The 5,625-nt window shown below is 35.4% G+C and overlaps 1 long non-coding RNA gene across 2 annotated transcripts; it reads left to right on the forward strand.

Annotated features, from left to right (window-relative positions):
• The first annotated feature begins 221 nt into the window (after positions 1-221).
• On the forward strand, positions 222-5,284 carry LOC120078546. 2 transcript variants are annotated; one of them, XR_005482035.1, is made up of 3 exons: positions 222-741; positions 4,744-4,905; positions 4,995-5,284. It is a non-coding gene; the product is annotated as an uncharacterized LOC120078546 (long non-coding RNA). The 2 variants fall into 2 exon arrangements; XR_005482036.1 differs by lacking the exon at positions 4,744-4,905 and having other exon boundaries at positions 223-741.
• The last annotated feature ends 341 nt before the right edge of the window (positions 5,285-5,625 follow it).

The following is a 5,625-nucleotide window of genomic DNA, read 5'->3' on the forward strand; positions in this document are numbered from 1 at the left end:
GTTTTTTAACCAGAGTCAAAACCATGTGTTGGGTTCGTGCTTATAATTTTAGGCCCAAAACACAATTGATGGAATCCGAGGAACGAAAGAAGAGAGTAGGTGAAAGAAGAGAATGAGAAAAGGCCACAATTTTGAGCTGAATGAAGACACGTGGTAGAAACCACTTTTCCCTTTTCTGATGTGAATGAGATAAGATCAGATGAAAATAATTTTGGTAAAGGTAATTTTTTCTCTCTCTCTCTTTCTTTACGAACTTAGAAACTCTCTCAACTCTCACTAACCTTCACTCTTTTTGGATTATCGAGCATGCAGTACACAAATCAGAATATGGAGAAGAAGATAAACTCAGAGATATACATGGTTCGACTTGAATCCTATATCCACGGGAAGGTGTTGTTTTGATTAACAAGAGCTACAAGAAGATAAGAAACTTTTCCTTTTACAGAGTCTTTCTTTTGTTTTTCTGTATTTCAAGCTACTAAACAATTTACAAATTTTGTATATATACAAACAATGGACTATTTCAATGTGATGAGAAACTGTTTTAAGATAGATTTAACCTTTGAGAACATTTCTTCACAAATCTCTACCTCGATCTCAATGCATGTAGCTCTAATTTCCTTCCAAAACTGATGTTTGTCTAACCCTTTTTCAGGTAATTCGAAGCCAATCGTTTATAAGCATTTGAGCAGCTTGAGTTTTGAGATGGGTTTCGTAAGCATATCTATTGGATTTTCTGAGGTATGGACTTTCAATACTTCAATTTCTCCTTATTCAATTATTTCCCTCACAAAATGGTATTTAATGTCTATATGTTTGGTCGTTGAGTGATATTGTGTATTTTTAGAAAGATGGATAGCACTTTGGTTATCACAATAAATTTTAACCGTTGATTGTGTTAAACCAAAGTCTACCATCAGGCCCTTTAACCATAATACCTCCTTGAATGCGTATGCCAATGTTATATACTATGCTTCTATAGTGGATAGGGTTGTGATTGACTATAGATTTGCCTTTCAACTTAGCAAATTAAGACCATATAGGAATAGTTAGCATGATAAGGATCCTCTTTTGTCTAAATTCCCTACAAAGTCAGAGTCAACATAACCATATAACTCTAGTTCTGATTATTGTGTGTTCAGATGAGTCAATACTGCATTTCTAGACCAAATGAGATTCCTAAGTATCCATTTAGTAGCCTCCCACTGCCTTTTGCCAAGATTTGACATATATCTACTTATTGAACTAGCATAGTAGGTTAAATCAGGCCTTGTAGAGATCATCAAATACATTAAACTATCCACTGCCTGAATATAAGAAACTAACTTCACCTAAGTTAGATGTTCTATATTTGTTTCTGTTGAAGAATTGGCTTATGACAATTTAAAATGATGTGCAATAGGGATAGATATTGGTTTAGCATGAAATATATTAAATCTTCTAATTATCTTGTCATAGTTGTTAGCTTGACTGATACTTAGAGTAGAGGAACCCCTATCCTTCTTAATTTCAATCTCAAGCATCTTCTTAACTAACCCATATCCTTCATGTCAAATTTTTTCTTTAGGAGATCTTTGGCATGAGTTAGATCACCTGTAGAACTCTCTGCTAACAACATATCATCCACATAGAGAAGTAAATATACCTTGTTCCTATATGTGGATGAATTCACATAAGTACATATGTCATTGGTGCTCTTTTGAAAATCAATACTCTCTATGTAGTCATTAAACCTTCTATACCAACATCTAGGTGACTGTTTAAGTCTATAGATAGACTTGTTTATAAGACAGTATAGATCTTCTTTCCCCTTTTCCTCAAACCTCTTAGGTTGCACCATGTATATAGTCTCATCTAGATGTCCTTCTAAGAAGGCAGCCATTACATCTAGCTAATCCAGTTCTACGTTCTATTGGGCAACCAAGGACAATAGAAGTCTGATTGACGTCTATTTTACAATTGGTTAGAAGATCTCAAAGTAATCAATGCCTTCTCTCAGTGTAAACCCCTTAGCCACTAGCCTTGCCTTACACCTATGCTATTGAGCAATAGTTGTTCCCTCCTTCAGTTTACTGATCCATTTGGATGTTATTGGCTTGTCTCCTTTAAGAAAAGGAGCTAGAGTCCAAATTTTATTCACATTTAGTGATTGCATTTCTTCACACATAGCTTCAATCCAGTTCCTTGCATCTGGGCAACTTACTCCCTCTTCAAAGGTAACTGGTTCTTGGTCATTTGAAGCTACTGTAGGATTCAAAACTAGGTTCATATTGTTTGTTTCAGTATACCTAGATGGAGGAACAATCACCCTTCTCTATCTGTCCCTAGCTAATGAGTATTGACCCAAATCAGGCTGAGCTTCAACATGTTCAACTTGCTCACCTGTAGCTACTTCTTCTTCTTCTTAATCACTTGGAGGATTGATGAAAGTGGATGTATCTTTTGGGGTCTCCACCTTCATTCCTCCGGTTGGACTCTTAGGGAATTTTACAGTAGCCTTTTCCCTTTGCATAAACATTTCTTTTTCTTTAAAAGTGACATTTATGCTGACAATAAATCTCTTCTCAATTAGATTCCACATCTTGAATCCTTTCACACCATCTGTGAACCCCACAAACATGCACTTTACAGCCCTGGACTTCAGCTTCCTTTGGTTTTGATGTATGTATCCAACACATCTAAATACCCTTAGGTTTTCAAGGTTAGGTGGATGCTTGGACCATTTCTCTTTAGGTGTTAGGTAATCTAGGGATGCGTGTTGTCACCTATTTAGGGTATAAACAGTATAGGCAAGTGCTTCAGCCCAATATTTCTCACTAAGAATAGTATCATATAGTAGGCATCTGACCCTTTCCATAATGGTTCTGTTTAGCTTCTCTGCCACCCTATTCTATTAAGGTGTAAATCTAACGGTGTCATGCCTTGTGATTCCTGTCTCTTTATAAGACTTGTTGAATTCCTCACTACAAAATTCCAGCCTATTGTCTGTCCTTGGGTATCTACTTTCCTTTGAGATTTTTGCTTCTCAATCATGAGTTTCCATTCTTTAAATTTATCAAAAAACTTTAACTTTAGTTATAAGAAAGAAAACCCAAATTTTCCTTGAGAAGTCATTAGTAAAAGAAAGTAATTACCTGGAACCACTTAGACTTGGTGTTAGGGCTGGTCCCCAAAGGTCTGACTGAATGTAGTCAAGGATGGCCTTGGTTGAATGTTACGCCTTAGTAAAGTTGTTTATGGTAGCATTGCCCAATACACAATGTTCACAAAAAGTGAGCTAGTCTAAATTCCCTTAGATAGAATACCCTATTTCGATAGAACTTCCAGCCCTTTAGCAATGATATTAGACAACCCCTTATGCCATATGTCAGCTTCTGTCAATTCATTAGGAGTAACAGTATATGTCCCTGTCATCATCTCAACTCCTTTGACCACAAACAAGTCATTAATCTTTTCCCCAACAAAGACCACCTTGGAATCTTTGAGAACCTCAAGAGTTCCACCCTTTCCTTTGTATTCACACCCAATTACATCTAGCATTCCCAAGGAGATTTGATTTCTCTTAAGAAGTGGTACATGTCTGACATTTCTAATGAGTTTCACAGTCCCATCTTTGAATTTTAAAAATACTGAACCAATTCCTTTAATTTACAACCTTGGTTGTTGCCCATGTAGACCATTTCTCCGTCAATTTCCTTGTAGGTATTGAACCAAAGCCTCATAGGGGTCATATGGTAGGTGCATCCAAAGTACAAGGCCCAATCATGTTTCTCAAGGGGGTTTACATGATTTTCCTTGTCTTATGTTGAGGCTAGTGCATCATAGTAGATAAAGGAGCCTTCTACAACAGAGGCTTTAGGCTATTTGTCTTTGGCCTCTTTCTCTTTTTTTCTGTTTTTTCCTTTTAAGGATGAAACAATCATTTTGATTAAGTGGCCTTTCTTTTTGCAATATTTGCACTTGATTTTATGTCTAGGCTTAGTTTCATCAATATGTTTTTGTTTTCCTCTTTTTGAGTAATTAGGCTTGAAATTCCCCTTTACAAACAACCTTCCACTAATAGGTTGTTCCTTCTCTATAGATTGTAATTCAAATTCTCTTGTTCTTAAGGTTGTGATAATTGCATTAGTGGTTATAGAATACCTTCCATACTTCAAAGCATTATTATTTTCTCTGTAGGAATCTGGTAGGGACTTTAGAAGCACATAGACCTCATTTTCATCACCAATTTTCTGTCCAAGGTTCTTAAATTCAGTAACAATCTTCTTAAATTCATCAAGATTGTCAGAAAGTGATCTTGATGAGTCTAATTTGAAAGTAAAGAACCTCTCCCTTAGGTACATCTTATTTGGAAGATCTTTTGTTGCATAAAAATCTTCCAGCTTAGTCCAAATCTTGTATGTTGTCTTTTGATCGAGGATTTGCGTCAAAAGATTACAACTCAAATTTAGAACTAAAGTACCATAGGTTGTCAGCTCCCATTCTCCTTTCTTTTGAGCTGTGATTGTAGTAGGTAGGGTAGATGGATCAAGAAATGCCTTGTGAGTCTTCTATTCGCAAATAATTGCTCTAATTTTTGCTTTCCAGAAGCCAAAATCACTCTTTCCATCGAATTTCTCCACTTCAAACCTTGCTATTGCCATAACTTCTTTGGATCTTAATTCTTTAGATTCCAAGAACTGAAATCTTGAAAGTCTTCTTGCTCTGATACCACTTTTGTTGGGCTCGTGCTTATAAATTCAGACCCAAAACACAATTGAAGGAATCTGATCCACGAAAGAATAGAGTAGATGAAAAAAGAGGATGGGAAAAGCCATGATTTTGAGTTGAATGAAGAGCACACGATGAAAACCACTTTTTCCTTTTCTGATGTGAATGAGAGAAGATCATATGAAAATAATTTTGGTAAAGATAAATTTCTCTCTCTCTTTCTACAAACTGAGAAACTCTCTCAACTCTCCCTGACCTTCACTTTTTTTGGCGAGATTTTGCAGATGAAACAAAGGATTATCGAGAATGCAACACACAAATCAAAATAAGGAGAAAAAGATGAACTCAAAGATATACGTGATTTGGCTTGAAGCCTACATCCACGGGAAGGTGTTGTTTTGATTAACAAGAGCTACAAGAAGATAAGAAACTTTTCCTTTTACAGAGACTTTCTTTTGTTTTTTTTGTACTTCAAGCTACTAAACAGTTTACAAATTTTGTATATATATAGGTTTAACCGTGTGATGAAAAACTGTTTTACGATAGGTTTAACTGTTGAGATCATTTCTTCACACCATGGCTTTCAGATCATTACACATATTCAAATTGCATCTGGATTGTCAAAAGTACAGGCTTTAATTTACTTGTTCAATTGCTCTCTAAAGCAATTCGAGTTTGTTCATGCATGGAAATCCAGTACTTCTTAAAGGTCCTTTTAGAAATCTAGAAAATAAAGATGTCCGGAAATAAAATATCTAAAAGTAAATGCCTAAAAATTAAAGATAATTTTAATTGATTGTACTTTGATACACTTAATAGGACCACACATAAATATTCTAATAGTAGTTCTTTTCGACCTTTTTAGTTTTTTTGCCTTTTTGGTACACTTTTTCTGAGCCCAATAACATTTGAGGT

Source organism: Benincasa hispida, chromosome 5, assembly GCF_009727055.1.
Source record: "Benincasa hispida cultivar B227 chromosome 5, ASM972705v1, whole genome shotgun sequence".
Taxonomy (NCBI): Eukaryota; Viridiplantae; Streptophyta; class Magnoliopsida; order Cucurbitales; family Cucurbitaceae; genus Benincasa; species Benincasa hispida.